This window comes from Bos indicus, chromosome 5 (genome assembly GCF_029378745.1).
Source record: "Bos indicus isolate NIAB-ARS_2022 breed Sahiwal x Tharparkar chromosome 5, NIAB-ARS_B.indTharparkar_mat_pri_1.0, whole genome shotgun sequence".
NCBI classification, from domain to species: Eukaryota; Metazoa; Chordata; class Mammalia; order Artiodactyla; family Bovidae; genus Bos; species Bos indicus.
Window position 1 is genome coordinate 62,391,522 of NC_091764.1, and position 21,449 is coordinate 62,412,970.

Consider the following 21,449-nt stretch of genomic DNA (forward strand, 5'->3'; position numbering starts at 1 on the left):
TGAAGTTTGTGATGCTGAGCTCTCTGGGTGATAATAAGGATTCCATATAATGATGCAATACTGTATGAAAATTTGCCCACAAAGGACTCAGCATACAGTAGGTGCTCAATAAATGCTAGTTATTTTGGTTGTGATGATTATAATCTTTACTAACTATAATGCCCAATAAATATCCTCTGAACCTCAGCCCCTCCTTGAAGAGTAGGATAGTCCTGCCATCCACGGCAGATAGTTTGGGACAGGAACCAGGAGGAGTCTGTTAATCGCCACTGCATCACTTCTCCAGCACATTTCTCGAACACAATACATTTCATGACATCGTGTGCTGGACACAAGCAGGCAATTCTCTGAGAAACCCCAGCAGCCAAGCAGGACGTGTAACAGAAATCAATCCTCATCTCGACTCCTCATAAACTCATTAGAAGCCCTTATTACACTCAGAAGAAAAGAGTCATAGGATAAGGACTGTTGGGTCTGTGGATATTGATGTTATCTAAGGGAGATACTGACTCTGATTTCTATTAATTTTAACACTGTTGACTGAAAAAAATGAACAACGTAAAAGTTGAAAATTATGTTTTATCCAGCAGATGTACTGGAGTATTAAGTTCAGGAGATACTGCCTCTCAGCTCTGAGGGACCGTTTTGAGAGGTAAGGAAGGAACCAGGATATATTGGAGTCTTTGCAACAAAAGCCAGGTAGTTCAAACATCAAAAGACTACTGTTAATTAAAGAAAAATTAGACAGCTGAAGTTAATGGACTTAGCACTTTTCCTGTATGGGAAGATATGTGAGTCTGGGCTCACTGAACTCATTCCTTTGATATGCTCCATAATTATCTAGGGCCCGCATCCTGATTTCCTCCATCCTGCATCCCCTAAGGGTGCACGGTAGGGGGTGACTGCAGTGGCTGATTGTTTGATGCAAGCAACGCCATTTACTATGGAAGGTGATGATACTATGATACGGAAGGTGACATTCTTCATCCACAGTACTGAGACCCACTCTTGCCCCTTTCCCTCCAGCAAAGCTCCAATGCCCTCCGGATAATTGTACCATGAGGTCAAAGTCACCTTTGTCTCAACACTAAACAGGTGAAACTCCAAGGTGAAAGAGACACAACAATAGCTGTCATCAGGTACTTTTCACTGTGAAAAGGAATACTGCTCCCAAGTTCATACTAATGTCTGTTGACTTTTATAATGCCAACCTTTCCATTACCTTGCTTTCCCTCTCTGTTTAAAAAAAAAAAAAAAAGTAGGAAAAAACTCAACAAACTCCTGTTCCCAAGGTTATTCTGTAGCAAAACAATGTCTTCCTGGACCTGAGTTCTACACCACTTGTGAAGTGTCAATAAAGCCCTCAGTTCCACAGATCATCAGGAGACCTCGCACCTCGCCCTTGCTCATCTTTGTATATGTGGCTGAGTATTCCCTAAACTATTCCTCCCAATTCTGCAGTTACTAATAAACGTTCTGGGGAAGCATTAGAAATGAGAATACTGTGCTGGCTTCTATCCCTGTGACCCCTCCTACTGACAGTTCAGAGGAACCGTAGGATTGCAGGAAGGAAAAAAGAGGGCAAGGAACAGAGAATCATATCATCCATGAGTTTATTATATTGTACATTTATTTGCATTGGAATCAATCAGCTTTCTATTACACTGGGTACCTAAATAGTACTCGTGTTTTTATTGTTGCTGTTCAGTTGCTAAGTTGTGTCCAACTCTTTACACCCCCATGGACTACAGCCCACCAGGTTCCTCTGTCCATGGGATTTTCCCAGGCAAGAATCCTGGAGTATGTTACCATTTCCTTCTCCAAGGGATCTTCCCAGATTAGGGATCAAACCTATGTCTTCTGCATTGGCAGGCAGATGCTTTACCACCAAGCCATCTGGGAAACCCTGATAGTACATTTACTTACATGTAATTTTTATATAGGGCTTCCCAGGTGGCGCTGTGTGGGAAGACTGAGGTGAGAGAATTAGTTATATGGCCCTCAATTTTACAAAAGGAAATGAATGGTTAATGAAAAGCTACTCACTTGGTGAATTTTTATAGCTCATTCTGACGTGGCTGCATGTCTGGATGGCAGGCCGAGTTATAAATAGTTGATGCTAAGCTCTCGTGCAGCAGTGCCTATTGCATTGTTGCCTCCATAAACTTTTTATGTGTTCCACTACAGAAGTGAACCAATTAAAAAGTTTTGCCCATTTGAACCCTCCACATAAAGTATCTTCAGCAAGTAGATAAACATCTTTGATGCCTTTGATTGCTTGGTGAGCTAAAATTTTATTCAAATTGGCTTTGTAATATCTTAAAATATACATGCCTGTGATGTTCTGCTCTCACATTCATACTAAATGAGTATTTGGACATCATTAAACAAGAATACTGGCTGAACTTTTTTGTCAAAGGAAATTTCAGAAATTTTAATTTGTTCAGGGCCTCCTTTTTATTAAATTTGTTTGTATCTCTAACGATTCCATTCGACCTCCCTGGCATCAATGTGAACAAATTCTTTGAGAAAAAGCTGATAGTTATGTTTCATGGAAGCCAAAGTCCTCCTTGCAAATTAAAATTACATTCCACTTTGCTGAACACTAAGAAAATCAGCTTTGGAAAATTACCTCAGCCCTAAAGATTGGGCTGCCACTTACCAGTCAAACCCTGTTCTTTTAATGCGCGTCTGTGAGCAAACATGCTTGGCTCTGACTCACACTGGACTAAACAAAATCTCATTAATAGACTTGGCCTGAAGAAGCACTTGAAAAGGCAGCTAATCATGTTCTACATGATAGGAAATGTCACACAAAATCAGAACAGAGGTGAATTTTTGGACAAGTACTTCCATCAGAGGACTACCCTCTCTTCCAAACAACAGTTCAGAATGTGTCAAAGCTGCTCTTCCAACTGCTTCCATCCCTTGACCAAGATTATTAATAAGCCATTTTTAAGATGAGGACCAGGAGAGAAAAGAAAGAGGGGAACACGACAGCTTGCTTGTAATCAGGAGAAAACAAGCAATAACAATGGCTTGAATGCTGCAGTGGGCACTGGTGTCTTAGGGTCGTGAATGGGAAACCGATCCTGCCTTTCAGAAGCACATTGTAGAGGGGATCCAGATCAACAAAATGAAACAAAAACACAATTACAAGACAGTATAAGTGTTGCTTGAATTGGGACTGAAGCAGGCAAAGAAGCTCTAAAGTCAACTTGGGGGAGTCAACAGTCTACAGAAGATGCTGAGCTGAGGCTTCAAGGATGGGTATTTCAGAAGACAAATAAGGGAAAGACACTGCAAGCTGAAGGAATGGTGTTTGAAGGTTCAGTATTGCCAGAGCAGGGGCTCAAGAGGCTAAAGGGAAGAAGTGAGGCTAAGCAGGTAACATGAAGCCACTTCAAGAAGGATTTTGAATGCTTTGTAAAGAAACTTGGATTTGGTTCTGCAGTTAGTCTAGAAGCAATTAAGATTATCGTGTAGGAGAATAGCATGATTATACACAATTATTAGAAAAATCTCTCTGCTCACAGCACAGAAGAGAGATTTGAGAGTTGCAAGAACATAGTCAGGCTTATCTCTAAGAAGGACAGGACCCCTAACACAAATATAGTGGTATACTTCATGGACCATGTCTGTTAACACTCTCTGTTAGAGGTCTATAGCCATAGTCTCCAATTATATTTTAGCACCAGGGACTGGTTTTGTGGAAGACAGTTTTTTCATGGGCTGGGGTGCAGGGAGGATGATTCAGGCAGTAATGCGAGCAATGGGGAACAGCACATGAATCATCATTCTCTGGCCCACCACTCACCTCCTACTGTGTTACCCCATTCCTAACAGGCCACGGTTGGGGTCTTCAGCATAACACTAAACTAAAATCTAGCAAAAAAAAAAAAGACAAGACCCTGATGCTGGGAAAGACTGAGGGCAGGAAGAGCAGGGGCAACAGAGAATGGGATGGTTGGATGGCATCACCTACTCAATGCACATGAGTTTGAGCAAACTCTAGGAGATACTGAAGGACAGGGAAGCCTGGCATGCTGCAGTCCATGGGGTTGCAAAGAGTTGGACACAATTTAGCGACTGAACAGCCACAAAACTAAAACCAAACGTTATGAGGAGGCCAACTGGTCTAAGTTAAGGCTCTCTGATGGCCTAACTTAAATTTGAGAATAAATTACAGAATTTAGACTATTCAATAACATAAACATTATTTAAGTCAACTTTTTGGCAAGTTTTGGACAGCTGTATATCAAAAGTTACAAGCTCCCTGGCACTTACCTGATACACACGGTTTCTTTGAAACTCATTAAGGATATGCACACGTATTAACTTCAGTGCCATGCCATTGCCATCTGTGAAAAGTCTAACCTACTCAGTCATTTGCTGCTGCTGAGTCACTTCAGTTGGGTCCAACTCTGTGCAACCCCATAGACAGTAGCCCACCAGGCTCCCCCATCCCTGGGATTCTCCAGGCAAGAACACTGGAGTGGGTTGCCATTTCCTTCTCCAATGCATGAAAGTGAGAAGTGAAAGTGAAGTCACTCAGTCGTGTCCGACTCCTAGCGACCCCATGGACTGCAGCCCACCAGGCTCCTCCATCTATGGGATTCTCCAGGCAAGAGTACTGGAGTGGGGTGCCATTGCCTTCTCTGACTCAGTCATTTGAGACTCATTCAATATGCCTCAATATATTTAAAGAGGTGAATTTTGGAGTTCCTTTCCTGTCAAATCCTGATTTTTCAGATATTGTCTTGCCTTTATCTGATTACAAATTCTTAAGAACCCACACCATCCAGTTTGCTTTCCTTGAATACTTTTGGCAAGAAAAATAAAGAAAAGCATGAGGAGATAAAGCTCAGACTAGTACCTGTCCCTATTTATCTGTGCTGACAGAAAGTTAGGGAGGAAGATTTCAGAACCTCCATGGCACTTCGACATGAATACTACATTGGCTAAAGAAAAGAAAAAAAAGTGAAAGTGAAGTCTCTCAGTTGTGTCCGACCCTTTGTGAACAAATGGACTGTAGCCTACCAGGCTCCTCTGTCCATGGGATTTTCCAGGCAATAGTACTGGAACAGATTGCCATTTCCTTCTCCAGGGGATCTTCCCAACCCAGGGATCGAACCCGGGTCTCCCACATTGTAGACAGACACTTTACCATCTGAGCCACCAGGGAAGTCTACATTGGCTAAGTCTTCATTACTCAGGTTATATTGTGGGTCTGTCTAGTAACATAATGCCTAGGACATTGGGATGGTACATGCAGTAGTTGTGTAGAAACAGAAACTTAGACAGGTTATTCAGCACCTTGTATCCAGCAGACTTGGAATTACTGCCCAGATCTTCCTGAAGCTTTAGCCTGAGATGTTCCACAGTGCCATTCCACCATCTTGGAAGTAATGCTCCTTCCTGGTTTAGGTTTGGTTTCTATTCAGGAATATAACTGAATTTCATCAAAAATACAACATGAGCAAAGAATGGATTCAAACTTCTCAGATACATCTCCACACCCAAGTTTCCAAAGCTTGAGAACAGTCCAAACTTTCTGGTGTTCATAGTTTTCATATTTTTCCCCCGAAGTCTTTTTCTGTTTTTCTCGGTAAGAATTCAATTCCTATACCACTTTCTTATTTAAAGAGTTGGGTTTTATGTGTGTTATGACAGTTAAACATTCCATCTTCTTACAACTAAATATAAAATCCAATAAATGGAGGTATGAATTTTCACAATTTCACATTAGAATGCATCTGCCTTTGGTTTCATCAATTTATATGTGGTTATTTCTTATCATAAATAGGTTCTGAGCTGTCAGAATGATCCTTTTCTTCACACATCCCCCAAACAAAAATTTTGCACAGAGCTATCTATACCCTCAAGAAGCATGAAAAATACAGGTTTCTTGACAAGGAAGAAAACATGATAATTGATGACTAAGATAGGCTGCCCTTCTCTGGAGGTTTTTAATTACCACCTTTCATTTACATAACACTTGAAGCTCTTCCAAGAGCTTTCAGGTACATTATCACATTTGTTCCTCAGCACAACCCATTAGGAGGGAGATCGAATATTATAATCATCACTTTCAAGAATAAACCACTAAGAATGAGAGAGGTGAAGTGATTTGACGAGGTCACACAGCTTGTTATGGATGGAGTTAGTGCTAGAACTCAGGACACCTAACACCTCATCAGGTATTTCCTACCATACATTCCTTCCATAATTCCACTGGCTAGAGAGATCTGGTATGGCTCCTCTTAAAGACCTAAGGAGTGTGTAGCTGATGGCAAAGTCAGTGTAACAGTTTCTTTTATGAGCATTTGTTATCTTTTCACTGTACATTTCAAAAAACTATGGTTTGAGACAAGAGGTGGGATTGTGCACATTCATTCCAGAAAAAGCCTCTTGGCTTTAGAGTCAACTCAATCACTTGGTAGGTAAGCATCTATAAGTCTCATTTTCCTTAAGCATCAAATGAGCATGATAATAGTACCTATCTCATGGAGTTATTCTGAAGGCTGGAAGAAATGATGCATGTAAGGCACTTGGCATGATGCCTGGTATATATTAAGTGCTCAATAAGTGATTGCTGCTATTTCTAGGGTTGCTGTTGTCACCATCATTGTCATTATTAATATTATAGATCATGATGTGTGTAATTCTGAACTCTGTGGTAAGATTCTCCAAATACTGCCAAGCTGTCATTTGGGGGTTACACTGGCCTGTACTTTTCTGGCCCTTACTCAAATAATAAGGTTTGCAATTCCATTGACTGGGTGTGCTAATCAGAAGCTTTATAAAGATTTCTCTTGTCCATTGAGGCCACTAAATAATCTCCACAAGGGTCAAGCTCTATAATCACCCCCGTGGTCTCACAGATTGTACAAGTCAGCACTTACAGCCATGATGGAAGATCTATGGTGAAATAAAATGAAAAGTCTAAAGACCCAAAATCAAACTTATCTGTGGTCTGGTTTATTCTTTCATCGTACCCAATACTCAACTTTTATCTACATAATAATTAAATAATAAGACATTTTCTTAACCAGCATCCTGCCCATTTTTAAATACATCCTTTATTAGATAGTAGAGCTTATAAAATATTCATCAACACAAGCTACTGCAGTTTTTTTTTTTTTTCTGCTGACCTAACCTCAGAGCTGCTCAAGTGGAAATTAGATTTCTTTGTTAACTCGCTGAAACTGTCTGCATTTGCTAGATTTCCTAAGAAGCAGGAAAAAAGTAATTCTGTAGGATTAATAAGGGCAACGTATATTCTTATTCCAAAAAGACACACAAAAGGGGGACAGAGATCCTATTCAGTGAGGATAATTGATATTGTAGCACAGCGTTCTGCCTAACCTCATTGTATTTTGAATAGGTGCACAGCTTCTTTGAACCCTCATCAAGAATAGCTGTGGGTCTCTTATGTCTTACCTTGAATTAAAGAAGACTTTTAGAGACTTTGTGAAATATAAGATACTCATAATGTTAATCAGCATAAATAGACATCTGATTGCACTCCCAAAAGAACAAGAAAGAGATTTTGTCATTTCATAGATTTTGCTCCTGACTTAAAAGTAGGAAAATCTAAGAATTGTTATTTATCTGCTCTTTGCACACTCACACCCATAGTCCCTATTCTTTCCATGCTCTCTCCTTCCCTCAGTGCCTTTTGCTCCTTTACTTCTCTCTCTTAATTAAAAAGTTCAAGCTTCCAGAAGATTATTGGTTTGTTATTGACTGTCTTGCTTGTTTTTCTGTGATGATTATAAAGCCAGGACCTCAAAGTGCCCTCTCTGTAATCCCATATCTTCTTACCTTGGCATCTTGGTTTGGATGCAACTTTGCTGCAGACACTCAGAGACTCACTTGATGAGACTGTTCATCAAAACACTAAAAATAGACTAAAACCCTCAACTTCATTACACAAGTCTCTGACTCCTCTACTGTAAAAAAATGCAGCCTGCCCCCTACATGGAACCCCTCACACATGCCCAGTGTCTCAACTGTGATATGAGACGAAGTGAAGTTTCCCTATTTTAATTAGATTTAAGTTTCTCTCATTAGGGAAGAAGGAAATCTGCTTAGCATTTACATTACTGAAAAGAAGGCAACTTTGAGCCACACAGAAGAGCTTGAAACCACCACTCCCCTTATATTAATAATTATTGCAACAACATTTTCTTGCAGAGATGTGTTTCTTGCCCACTCAGACATTAATTTTATGATAATTGAAATTTATGCTATTGATATTAAGAAAATTGAACTGTGTGAAATGAAAATATAATACAGTATTATTGTACTAGTTAAGTTTTCTGTTTGTAATTTAAGGTCTTCAGGGCCACATACCAATAATCTGCTTGAAATTTTTCTATCTCTGAAGTAACCTTAGCAACAGGATAGCATTCAAGTGGTACTTCCATTGACATACTTTCTATTTGATTAGACTGTTTATCTTAGGATGTTTATCTTAAAATGGAAGTGACGGTAATGGTCATGCCCTCCTGTTCTTATTTCCCATCTCCGTCCGCATTTCTCACATTGCTCTCCCTCCCTCTCACCTTAAGACATGGAGAATCCATGTCAGTGGTTTCCACTAAGTAAGCCCCAAGCTTTTTGGAAAGTTTCACCCATTACACCAGGTAGAAAATCCAGGTGCTGTCCAAGCATTACCTCCACTTTGTCACCATAAACAACCTCAAGCAATGAGCCTGAAGTTTTCTGAGTGAAGCTGAGGAGATAACCTCATTTCTGAAGAAAGTCCAGAATCCTATGGGCCTAGCCTGCTCAGTTAGACCTCTGAACTTTGACACATCCATCTGGTTTCGATGATATCTTGACACCCAACCCAAGATCTAAGACCATTAACCATGATGCTCAAGAGAAGGCTCTACCATCCTGTCCAGCATCAGACACATCTGCCCTAAGAAGAATGCTCTAATTGGAATCATAAATTGAACAACAATAAAGGAAGAGTTGACGCCATCTGCTTCTTTTTCCTACTGTATTCAATAATCAGGCTTCTCCTCGCCTCACATTTTTTGAAAATTCTGGTCTTAATCTTTCACCGTATAACTGAGTTAGAATTCTAATTCTATATTTACAATAGTATTCACTAAACTTTTGGTTTGTATTTTATAATTTCTGAATTCTTGAAATGCCTAAAAATCAACATGCACATTGATTATAATATTTCCTTCTTTTCTAAAATGCTATTACTAAATCAATAAGTGTATTAATCTACATCATCCTGAACACACTAAAATCAAATTCTTCCTCTGGGTAATATCACAGCCATCTATATCAACACCTAAATGTATGCTTATCTCCCAGGATACTTAAGCCCTACATGTTTTATGATGAAGCCACTCAATCACTCTGTAAATTCAGTCTCTTTATTGGACTCTGTGGCCTATCCAGTTCTCCTTATCCCCCAAATCTTGAGAAATACATCCTTACATCCCAGTAATGGTAACTGGGCTCTTACCTTGTCTCACTTCCTTTAGCAACATTCTCCCACAACCACCTGCTTGTTCTGCAGCCCCTGTAAGTCTGTCAATGCACCTTATCTCTGCTGAGTATCCATCAGGTGTCCTGTGCTCTCCTGTGTATTCTGGGGCACAGAAAAAAAAGAGACCTTATTGAACTTTGCAATGTTTACTTTTATTTTTGATGTTTCTCTTGTTTTCGCTTTGAACTGATGTGGCAGGGGGGATTTTAATCTCTACAGCACTTGTGTCCTCTTAAGAACTCTGTCTTTGGCTTATTACCAGATCTTCATGGCATCTCAAACTACTGGTTTCTTGAGTCACTCACTGTTATCTCTATCATGGCCATGGCGGCCTTCAGTGACCTTGGCTGGGGCTTTCTCCTACTTCCTGCTGATGACTATTGTATCATCCTTTGTTTGCCCTTGGAGATCTATTGGATTTTCAGGACTGACACTGGCCATTTTACCCTGGGAAGTCTTGGTTATAAGGATTATCATTGTTTCATGAGCAGACTGAGTGAGGGAGATCAGTGTAGGAGTTCAAAAACATAAAATAATATCACAGGGACCTTGAGGAGGCTATTTAATTTCTCTGAACTTTATTTTCATCTATAAAATGAGACAATAATACCATTAGTATTATATGAGGATTAAATAAGAAAATGATGTAAATATCTGATTACAGTTTCTATCATACTAGCATTCCATAATATGTAGAAATTATTAGCTATTATTATTAGGTGACATGCAAAGACAGAGAGCAAGTGAGTGATCTAATTCTAAGCCATTCACTTGCCCGGTTTCATTTTCAGAGCTGACCTAATGGCACGGATCTGTTGTCCCACATAGAAATCTCCCCATCTGGAGCTCTCTGATCACCATGGAATAACATGGGCCTCTCTTCCCTTTCCTAGAAGAAAAGTAATCATGGGAGAAACTAATTAAACTTACTTTGTATTAGTTATACTGAGGAAAACTTGGATCTACTGGAAGAAACAAAAAGTGACTCAAGAAAAAACTGTTCTAATCATCTGCGCTGTATGGCAATGGAACAGACCATTGCATAAGATGGCAAGCCCCTCATCACTGAAGATGTTCAAGCTCAGATAGATGTAAAGGGTTAAGAACTGACAGCCTAATCTTTGTTTCTTTCCAATCTTGAGATTCTAAAGATTAGGAAACAAGGCAGCCTCTCAGAGTTTATTCACTCATTCAACCTTAACTTTCAAAGAATACAGCACAGCTCCAAATTGTGGTTTGATTTGGAGATTCAAAAGCACTTTGTTTAAAACCACTGTAGAGGAGAAACCATGGTATAAAATTGAATCACTATGCTATGTACCTGAAACTAACACATTGTAAAGTATACAATTTTTTTTAATGGTTTAAAAAATACAAAGAAGAGCATTGTGGTGATAGCTCCCTTCCTAGAATAGGTTGTATACCTAAATTCCTTTTTTTTTTTAATTTTATTTTTTTTTTAAACTTTACAATATTGTATTAGTTTTGCCAAATATCGAAATGAATCCGCCACAGGTATACCTGTGTTCCCCATCCTGAACCCTCCTCCCTCCTCCCTCCTCCCTCCTCCCTCCCCATACCCTCCCTCTGGGTCATCCCAGTGCACCAGCCCCAAGCATCCAGTATCGTGCATCGAACCTGGACTGGCGACTCGTTTCATACATATTATACATGTTTCAATGCCATTCTCCCAAATCTCCCCACCCTCTCCCTCTCCCACAGAGTCCATAAGACTGTTCTATACATCAGTGTCTCTTTTGCTGTCTCGTACACAGGGTTATTGTTATCATCTTTCTAAATTCCATATATATGCGTTAGTATACTATATTGGTGTTTTTCTTTATGGCTTACTTCACTCTTTAAGGCAATTAAGAGAAAGGTCCAAGGTTCTTCCTGAGCCTTTTGGGGCTTGTTGTTAGCCTGAAATAATCCACATGTCAAAGAGATGCATTTTGAGGTGGCAAGTTTTGCTCGCTTACAAGAACAAGAAGCCAAGGTCCCTACAATGACCTACAAGGTTCTATGTGATCTGGTCATGCATAAGGTATCTGGCCTTAGCTCCCACCACTCTCCCATCCATCAGCCAAACTGGCTGCTTTGCTGTACAGACACTCCCTTTCCACAGGGCTTTTATACTTACTGACATCCTTTCCCCAGATCTCCACGTGGTTCACTCTCTCACCCTCTCCAGGTCTTTACTCAAATACCATCTTTGCAGTGGGATATTCTCTGACCACCTTCTCTAAAATTTCAACAGTGTCCACTTCCTCAACTTTCCCTAACCCCATCTTTGCTTGATTTTTTCCCCCATAGCTCTTATCACTATACAGCATGTTAAACATGTTACTTTTCATCACATTGAATTGTCTGGCCACACACACTAGAACACCAGATCCACAAGGACAGAGATTTCCTTTGTTTTGTTTACTGCTGCGTCTTTAATGCCTGGAACGATGCCAAGAACATAGTAGGCGCCTAATGAATCTTTGTTGGATAAAGGAGAGGAACAGAAGGAGCTCAGATCTCCGACCTTGTGGAGCAGACCTATCACCTTAAGCTCAGAGAGAACCACTATTTTAATAAGTTCATTATTACATTCTCCCTTTGTTACAGCAGCCAAAGCAATAGTGAATGCAGAGAGAGTGATTCTCCTTCAGCAGAGATGAAACAAGCCTCCTTTCCAGCATCATTCATAACTTCCATGGGGTGCTCTTCTGATAGGGGATAAATTCATGAACTAAGACAGACATGGCTCTCCCTTCACAAAGTCTACATTTGAATAAAGAGGAAGGCATTGATCACATAATCGCACCAACAAGAAGTTGCAAGCAAGCGAGACCAAAGAGAGGTGGCCAGGAGAGCCAATAGAGGGAAGATGTGACCTGGTGGGAAAGCCTTAAGGAAAATAAACATGGAGGGTGGACTTCCTTGGTGGTCCAGTGGCTAAGACTCCATGTTCCCAATGCAGGGGGCTCAGGTTCAATCCCTGGTCAGGGAACCAGATCCCACATGCCACAACCAAGAGTTTACATGCCACAACTAAGACCCAGTGCAACCAAATAAAACATACACACACACACACACACACACACACACACACTCGTGTGTGTGTGTGTGTGTGTGTGTGTGTGGAAAGCTGATATGTGAAGGGTAAGGAAGTCTTTCTTTGGGAAGGAGGAAAGGGAAGAAACTTCCAGGCAGAGGTAACAGTATGTGTCAAGTCCCTGTGTTTGGAGGAAGTGTGGCAAATGTAAGAGAAAGAGGGAAGTTTACTGGCTGGAGCAGACTGTGGAGGAGAGGCGGGTGCTGTCTGAAGGAGCCGAAGAGATAAGAGTTGAGGACTTTTGACTTTCTATCATGAACAGTGCAAGTCCAAGATGTGCTTTAGGCAGGAGGGCAGGTGACATGACTGAAACAGGCCTCCTGGCTTTCAGAAATGTCCTCTGGACCCTCAGAGCCCCCTCTCCAGCACAGTCACTCCCCAGCTGCCCCTGAGATGAGGATAGACTGAAAACCTTTGGAATGGGAGCCTTGATTCTGTTACAGCTCTTTCATTTGGCGCCTCACAAATTAGTTGCAAGAACTTGCCCTGGAGACAAGGGGATGTAAATGCAGACGATGTGGAATTGTAATAACATAAACATTATGAAACAATGCAAACCAGTTGGGCCCCCTGTGGAGAAATATTCCCCGTGCTCCTTTCCGAATTGTCTTTATGGAAATTTCATAAAATTTGCCATTATTAAAACTGAGCAGCAATTATTTCTTTCTTTGGTTCATCAGTTGTGGGAGGAAAATTAATTGCGTTCTCCTTCTTTTCTGGAGTTCATCAGCTAGGAATGAGGCAACGAGGATTGACAGGCCCAGGCCCTCTGTTGATGGAGAGAAGGCAGGAGAGCCTGTGGGATGTTATCACAGATGTGACTTTAGAGGTGGGAGCGGTTAAGAGAGTGGTCGTGGCAGATGTGGCCGCGCTAACAAGTGTGCTCAGGAAGCCCAAGTCATTACGGTGTGTTGACATAACATTTGCCAGCTTCACAGGGGCCATCATTGTAAATTAGATTTAATATTGATCAGGCCATTCTCCATCAGGGCCAGGAGAAAATTGGACACAGAGTTCTTAGTCAAAATTGGCTCTTAAGATTCTGCTTTCTAATTACCATAGAAGAACAGAAAACCGGGGCCTGGCTGGCTGGCCCAGCATGGCAATAACTGCTCTCCTGTCCCCTAAGGGCTGTGCAGAAGTGACAGCAATTTCCGCTGTCTCTCCATTTTCTATCCCAGCCCGACTCTGCTGTGCAGCAGCAGAGCAGAGAAGGAAGGGTGAGAAGCGGGATGTGGCAAAGAGACGAGGGGGCTTGCAGGGTACAGACGGCTGTGCTTCTCTTCTCAGTTGTCACCTCAGAAAGCTGAGAAACTTTTTAAAGAAATTTGGTTTGCCCATAGTCTAAATAAGTTATGTGTTGTTTTTCTTTTTAAGTCCACTCAAAGTTAGGAGTCTGGAGAAATTGCCAGTGTACCTCCCACCACCACTGGCCTACCTTGACCCTTTGAGGGAACGTGGTGGACAAGCCTGGTTTAAATCCTGACCTTTAGAGAAGCCTGGCGGGTTATAGTCCATGGGGTCACAAAGAGTAGGACAGGATTGAGAGACTAAGCATGCACTCAGTTGACCCTCTGTACCATCTGACATTGGGCAGATGATTGACATCTCTGAACTTCAGTTCCTCTACAAAACAGAAATCATGATACTACCTGTCTCAAAGGGTTGTAGTAAGGACTAAAGGGATAATGAATTAATTAGGCATTCAGCTAATATCAGCTATGTTTTTCAGTACTGTTATTGTTATAGGCTTAATATTGCCCTTATTATGATATGATTTGTTCTATTAGACAAGAATATTAATGCTAATAATAACAATAGGAGCATGACATCTAATTTTTTACTTTAAAAACAGTGACTGGCCAGGACAACTCCAAGAGAAGTATCAGAAAGCAGTTCCAAGGCCATTTTAGACACTTGTGCTTCTCTCTACCAATTCCAGCTCCAATCTAGAGGCTTTCAGAACCCCCGAACTTCAAGTTTCTCTGTTTGACATCTTTTCCCTGTGAGCTTCAGGAGGACCTAATACTTCTCAAGACTTGTCCTCACCTTTCACGGACTTCCCAGGCAGGGAATGTACTGGAATCAGAAATCACATCCCATTTTCTTTGGATCTCTTAACACCTTACACAGAACTTGGCCCATAAAAACTAGGCCAGTACTAAGGTGAAGCAAGGAAGGCTCCCAGGGCGTAAAATCTGAGGCTGTAATCATTCTCAAGCATAGCTCTACACTTTCACGACCCTGAGAATTAGCACTTCCTTAAATTTTGTGCCCTAGAAGCCTCCTTTATGTCCCCATGGTCCTGTCTCTGCTTAGAAGAGATGTTTATCAAGATGACATGAATAGATGAATGATAAGAAAAGGATTTCCCAACTGTTCTATAACCCTAACCCCCAGCCCTGGGCATCCAGATGCTACTGCTGGTTTGCTGACCTGGATACACACAGGAAGAAAAGATTTTGATACAAGAAAGTTTTTAGAAATCTGCTGTACCAATAATAAACACAAAGTACCTGATTTAGTATTTATTTATTTGGCTGCATCAGGTCTTGGTTGCAGCACAGGGGATCTTCCTTGAAGTGCAAAGGCTCTCTTGTTGTGGTCCACAGGCTTAGTTGCCTTGTGACACGTGGGATCCTAGTTTCCTGAAAAAGGAATTAAACTCACATCCCCTGCGTTGGAAGGCAGGTTCTTAACCACTGGACCACCAAGGAAGTTCCCAGAGTACCAATGTTTAAAAAGCAGCAGTCCCAGGTTTATCTTACCTGAAAAAAGCTCTTCCTCTAAGCTTCATCAAGTTATTGCTCTTCAGAATTAATTACAAAACTCCAGTCCAACCAGAAACATCTGTTGCCCGTTAGTAAAACACTAACCAAGGAACTGAAAGAAAGCAGGTCCCAGGAGTCTTAGGTCCCCAATTTATTAATTTACAAAGCTTGTTTCCTCCTGCTCCCTCAAATGATTTCCAGAGAGTCAGGCAGGTCTAAAATCTCTGTGGGATTTTACTCTCTGTCTCCCAGGACTATTTCTTACACAACCGACACCTTTCCATAGGAAAAAATATATATATTTCTCTTTGTACCTTTTCATTCAATTCCAGCTTCTGCCTTCAACTCCAAAAGCTTTCTTCCCTTGAAGCCATAAGTCTCCTAATCCATCCTTCCCGATTCTTATTTTAGTGAGTTCATCTACTCTTGGAGACCAAACTGCAATTGTGGAATTTGTTTATGGAGTCAAACCATGCACTAAAAATGTTCAGAATTTTATCATAAGCACAAGGTACATGATAAAATATGTATATATGAAAAAGCATCCAGATGATGATAAACCACTAAAATGTCAACCATTTGTTGTGTATTTAGTATGTGCCAAACCTTCTTTTGGGAGAAGGCAATGGCACCCCACTCCAGTACTCTTGCCTGGAAAACCCCAGGGATGGAGGAGCCTGGTGGGCTGCAGTCCATGGGGTCGCTAAGAGTCAGACACGACTGAGCAACTTCCCTTTCACTTTTCACTTTCATGCATTGGAGAAGGAAATGGCAACCCACTCCAGTGTTCTTGCCTGGAGAATCCCAGGGATGGGGGAGCCTGGTGGGCTGTAGTCCATGGGGTCGCTAAGAGTCAGACACGACTGAGCAACTTCCCTTTCACTTTCCACTTTCATGCATTGGAGAAGGAAATAGCAACCCACTCCAGTGTTCTTGCCTTGAGAATCCCAGGGACAGGGGAGCCTAGTGGGCTGCCGTCTATGGGGTTGCACAGAGTCGGACACGACTGAAGCGACTTAGCAGCAGCAGCATCAGTGTTGGGCTACAAGGGTTACTAAAGCTCTGAGGAGCCCAGGGCCTGACTTAGTTATATACCGAAGTGGACATCTATCATTTGTCCCTACCCAGCATCCATCCCCTTGTTTCTAGAAATGGTGCCCCAATTATCTTTGAGAAACCACTTTTCCTCCTCTCTCCAAACATATGTAAGGGGTTGACTCAGCCTGTTGGTTTCAGAGATGGGTATGGGTCAGAGTTCTAACTAATCTGAACGGTTCACATCCTAGCGTCTGTGGTTGCCCATGTGTGGACATGCTGTGAAAGTCAGAGGGATGGAAGGTAGACCCAGACCATGAGTCGGAGAAGTGATTCCTTCTCTGCACAGGATGGCCATCAGCTGAAAGTTACTGAATGGTCACTTTGCTTTCATGCAGGAAGATCCCACCAGTAGAAAGTAGACTTAGAGCTGGGGCAAAAGATTCCAGAACACCTTATGTGGACTTCTGGAGCCATCTCTGCCAGAAGTTGAAATTTGCAGTTACATAAAACAATTTGTTTTCACTTAAGCCAATATGATACATGAGACATTCATAATAGCCTGAAAAGTGAAAGTGTTAGCCACTCAGTCATGTCCGACTCTTCATGACCCTATGGACTATAGCCTTCCAGGCTCCTCTGTCCATGGAATTCTCCAGGCAAGAATACTGGAGTGGGTTGCCATTCCCTTCTCCAAGGGATTGTCCCAACCCAGGGATCAAACCCTCATCTCCTGCATTGTAGGTAGATTCCTTACCATCTGAGCCACAAAGAAAGTCCATAATAGTCTGATGCAATGGCTGAAGCATTGACTTAAATCAACTGGAGGGACATCCCTTGTGGTCAAGGGCTTAAGAAACCGCCTGCCAATGAAGGGGACATGAGTTTGCTTTCTGGTCCGGGAAGACCCCACATGCACTAAGCCTGTGCACCACAACTACTGAAGCCTGCACACCTATAGCCTGCGCTCTGCAACAACAGAAGCCACCAGAATGAGAAGCCCATGCCCTGCACGAAGAGTAGCCAAGCTCGCCACACCCAGAGAAAGCCTGAGCACAGCAACCAAGACCCAGCACTGCCAAAAACAAATAAATAAATTTTTTTTTAAAAAATCATTGGCAAGTAGTGACTGCCACAGTAACACAACCACTTGGCTCAGACCAGGACTGCCACTGTTTTCACAATCAGATCTGCCAGACAAGCACCCCAGTGACTAGTCCAAATTGACCCCAAAACAAGCTACTGCAAGTATCTTTATTCATTATACCTAAGTATTTAGGGGATGGTTTGGAGCAGATCCCATCCCCTTTCAGAGACAGAAATACCTTCCTGATGGAACTGACCTGCAGCTACGAAAGCAAGGTTTTTGTCCACCAGTTAAATACTTCAGCGGTAAGAGCGAGGGCTCGAAGACAGGGGTGTTTTATTCTGCATCTGAACGGTGGAGATTAGGTGTGCTGTGGCTTCACACCCAGAAGCTGCAGGGGCTAATGAAAGCTGAAATGAGGCAGGAACCCGCGTGCTAGGCAAGGGGAAATGGATGAACTTGGGAGAGTGGCTACTGTGGGGAGCCTTTCCCAGGCAGCACCTCTAATTGTATGAGCAATAAGTACGACACCACAGAGGCTGGAGGCTTGGCAGAAGCCGAATGTTGCCTAAATGAGACTGTACCAAGTTTCTAAACTCGGTCTTGGTCAGTAAGACCTGACTGGTTCAAAGATAGAAGCATTTACATAAATCTTCGGCCTTTAGAGCAGATTCCATAAGAAAGCTCCAGAAGCACCATGATAGGCTAAGAAGATGAAAGCACTGTTAAAGGACCTGCAGGCAGATGTAGCTCAGCCTTCGCTGATGTGTTCACCAGATTTCTGAGCTCTATTTAGACTCCTCCAAATATAAATCTTTTCTTCCTCTTTGCTTCTTCAAACTGAGGCATCTCCTGCTGAACAGTGCTAGGGAGAGGCAATGTTGGACTGAGTAACACATTTTTAATGATATGAAACAAAGCTTTAATCATCATAGTTATTTACAAAATAATGTCTTCCTTGCATTTGGTTTAATAGCACTTTGTCCACAGCTTTCATCAAAACAACTACCCGTTTGACTTATTGGAAGATTATATGAAATGTCAGAAGAGCTCCCTGGACTCATAAAGTGCTTCCTCGCCAATCAGGATTTTAATTTTGGATGGAGAAAGAATAAATACAATAATCATTGAACACTGTGACATTAACTGATCAAGACACCCACTTCCTTTGAATTATCAATTTCACATTGGCATAAAAAATAGATCAGTGACAATTTAATCCCACATCTGGTGACCTTTAAGTAATGCTGTAACACTTCACAGCTTTGTCATTAGCATGTCATCAGCCTTCTCTCTGAAAGAAATGATACCTAAATGCTTCATTTTAGAAATGTCTCCAAAGTTTGCTAATGCTTAATATCTGGTAACAAATCTAGAGAAGTATAAAGGACCCATACCAGGCAACTTTGTCAAAAGCAATCTTCAAAATAATCCTATTATAATTTACCACATGAGAGACATTGGATAGTCAAAAAGCTATAGAACCACGATATGCATTGTGTTCCAGGGGAGACCTGCTCACAGCCACGTCCTCCTGGTGGGTAAGGATATTGGTGCCAGCACTGTGGGACTCCATCAAGATTTCAACCATATACCCCTTTCTACTCAACAATTCTACTTCTAGAGTTCTAGTCTACTGAACTATTTATACATGGGCACAAAAGACTGTTCATTACAGCACTGTCTGTAATATCAACCATATCCAAAACTGTAAACCTAAGTCTCTTGTGACTCAGCTGGTAAAGAATCCACCTGCAGTGTAGGAGACCTGGGTTCAATCCCTGGGTTGGGAAGATCCCCTGGAGAAGGGAAATGCTACCCACTCCAGTATTCTGGCCTGGAGAATTCCATGGACTGCATAGCCCATGGGGTCACAAAGAGTCGGACACGACTGAGAGACTTTCACTTTCAAATTTCCTTTAAAAGAGGAATGCTTAAATAAATTGGCGCACCTGCATAATGGTGTATGATGCAGTCACTAAAAAGGAATGAGCTACCATATACGCTGACCTCATAAGTTCTTTGTGCTGCACCATTAACACCACATCTAACCTATCAAGAAGTTGTCTTGAACTCATTTTAGACTATGACCAGAATCCAACCACTTCTCACAACCTCCTGCGCACCCATCCTGATTCAAGCCACCACTGTCTCATTTAAATGACCACAGTCACCTCCAACAGGTCTCTCACGTCTATCTTCTCTCCAAAAAGTCTGTTATGAACATGGCAGCGAAAGTCATCTCGCCAAGTGTCATTCAGATCAAGTCTCTTCCTAACAGCAAAACCTTACAGTGACTTCCCATTTGACTCCCCATAAAAGCCAAAGTCCTCACAATGGCAATGAGGTTCTTCCTGATCAACTCATTCCCTCCACCCCGACAATTACTTCTATGTCTTCCATTCTTCTATCTGCCACCCCCACCCCCACCCCCCCACTCTGCTTTAGCCTCTACTTCTTTCTATTCCTCAATCATGCAGAGTCCTTGGGGCCTTTGCACTGGTTGCTCTCTCTGTCAGAAAGCTCTTCCCCAGATACCCACATCCTCATTCCCTTACCTTCTTCAAATCTTTGTTAAAAAAGCAGTTTCTCAAAAAAGCACACTTTGAAAATGTTAGTCACTCAGTCGTGTCTGACTCTTTGTGACCCCATGGACTATAGCATACCAGGCTCCTCCATCCATGGAATTCTCCAGGCAAGAATACTGGAGTTGGTAGCCATTCCCTTCTCCAGGGGATCTTCCCTGACCCAGGGATTGAATCCAGGTCTCCTACACTGCAGGCAGATTCTTTACTGTCTGAGCCACCAGGGATCTTGATCAACACATATAAAATAACAAAGTATCACCCCCTGGCACTACTAATCCCATTTTCCTTTCCTCTATAGCACTTATCTCCTAATTTACCACATAATTTACTTACCTGCTATATCATTGCTTACAGTCTACCTATCCCTCTCTCCACTAGAATATAAACACCAAAAAGCAAGAATCTTTGTCTGTTTTGCTCACCAATATATTGCAAGAGCCTTGAACAGTACCTGGCACGTAATAGATGCTCAATACATATTTCCTGAACCAATGAATGCATGAATATAATAAAATTATATTCATAACAAAATGCTTTATTGAGCACTTATCCTCTTATAAGCACTAAACTAAGCACTTAGCATACATTATGTCATATAATCCTTACATAAATACTAGGGAAATCAGAAAGGGCAGAAGAGAGGGTAAGGTATTATAATTCCTGTTCTGCAGGTGAAGAAAATGAAAAACCAGAAGGTTAACAATCCACAAAGGTTACATTCTAATAAACAGCTGGATGACTGAGAGGAGGGGAAGGAGGTTTGAATGCAAGTCTGTCCACCTGCTAAATGGGGGATTTTAACCACTTTGCCCAATTGCTGCTCCGAATGGAGCCCAACCAATTAAAACTCTATGTGCATTCATGCTAAGTCACTTTAATAGTGTCCAACTCTTTGCGACCCAATGGACTGGGGCCTGCCAGGCACCTCTGTCCATGGGATTCTCCAGGCAAGAATACTAGAGTGGGTTGCCATGCCCTCCTCCAGGGGATCTTCCTGACCCAGGGATCAAACCCACATCTCTATGTCTCTTGCATTGGCAAGTGGGTTCTGTACCACTAGCGCCACCTGGGAAGCCCTAAAAAGCTACATATCCACTCAGTCTCTTGCTCCATCCTCTTTAGGTTTCCATAGTACCTATTAGGCTTCCCAGATGGCTCAGTGGTAAAGAATCTGCCTGCCAATGCAGGAGATGTGGGTTTAATCCCTAGGTCAGGAAGATCCCCTAGAGGAGGAAATGGCAACTCACTTCCCTGAAAAAATTCATGGACAGAGGAGCCTGGTGGGCTATAGTCCATGGGGTCACAAAGAGTCAGAAAAACAACTGCTGAGCATTTCTTCTACTAC

The 21,449-nt window shown here is 41.9% G+C and overlaps 1 long non-coding RNA gene across 1 annotated transcript in view; it reads right to left on the reverse strand.

Annotated features, from left to right (window-relative positions):
* LOC139183002 (uncharacterized) overlaps window positions 1–21,449 on the reverse strand; it is a 435,115-nt gene that overhangs the window by 237,390 nt on the left and 176,276 nt on the right. The window contains exon 3 of the long non-coding RNA XR_011566485.1: window positions 9,497–9,622. This is a non-coding gene — a long non-coding RNA (uncharacterized lncRNA). The remainder of the gene's footprint in view (window positions 1–9,496; window positions 9,623–21,449) is intronic.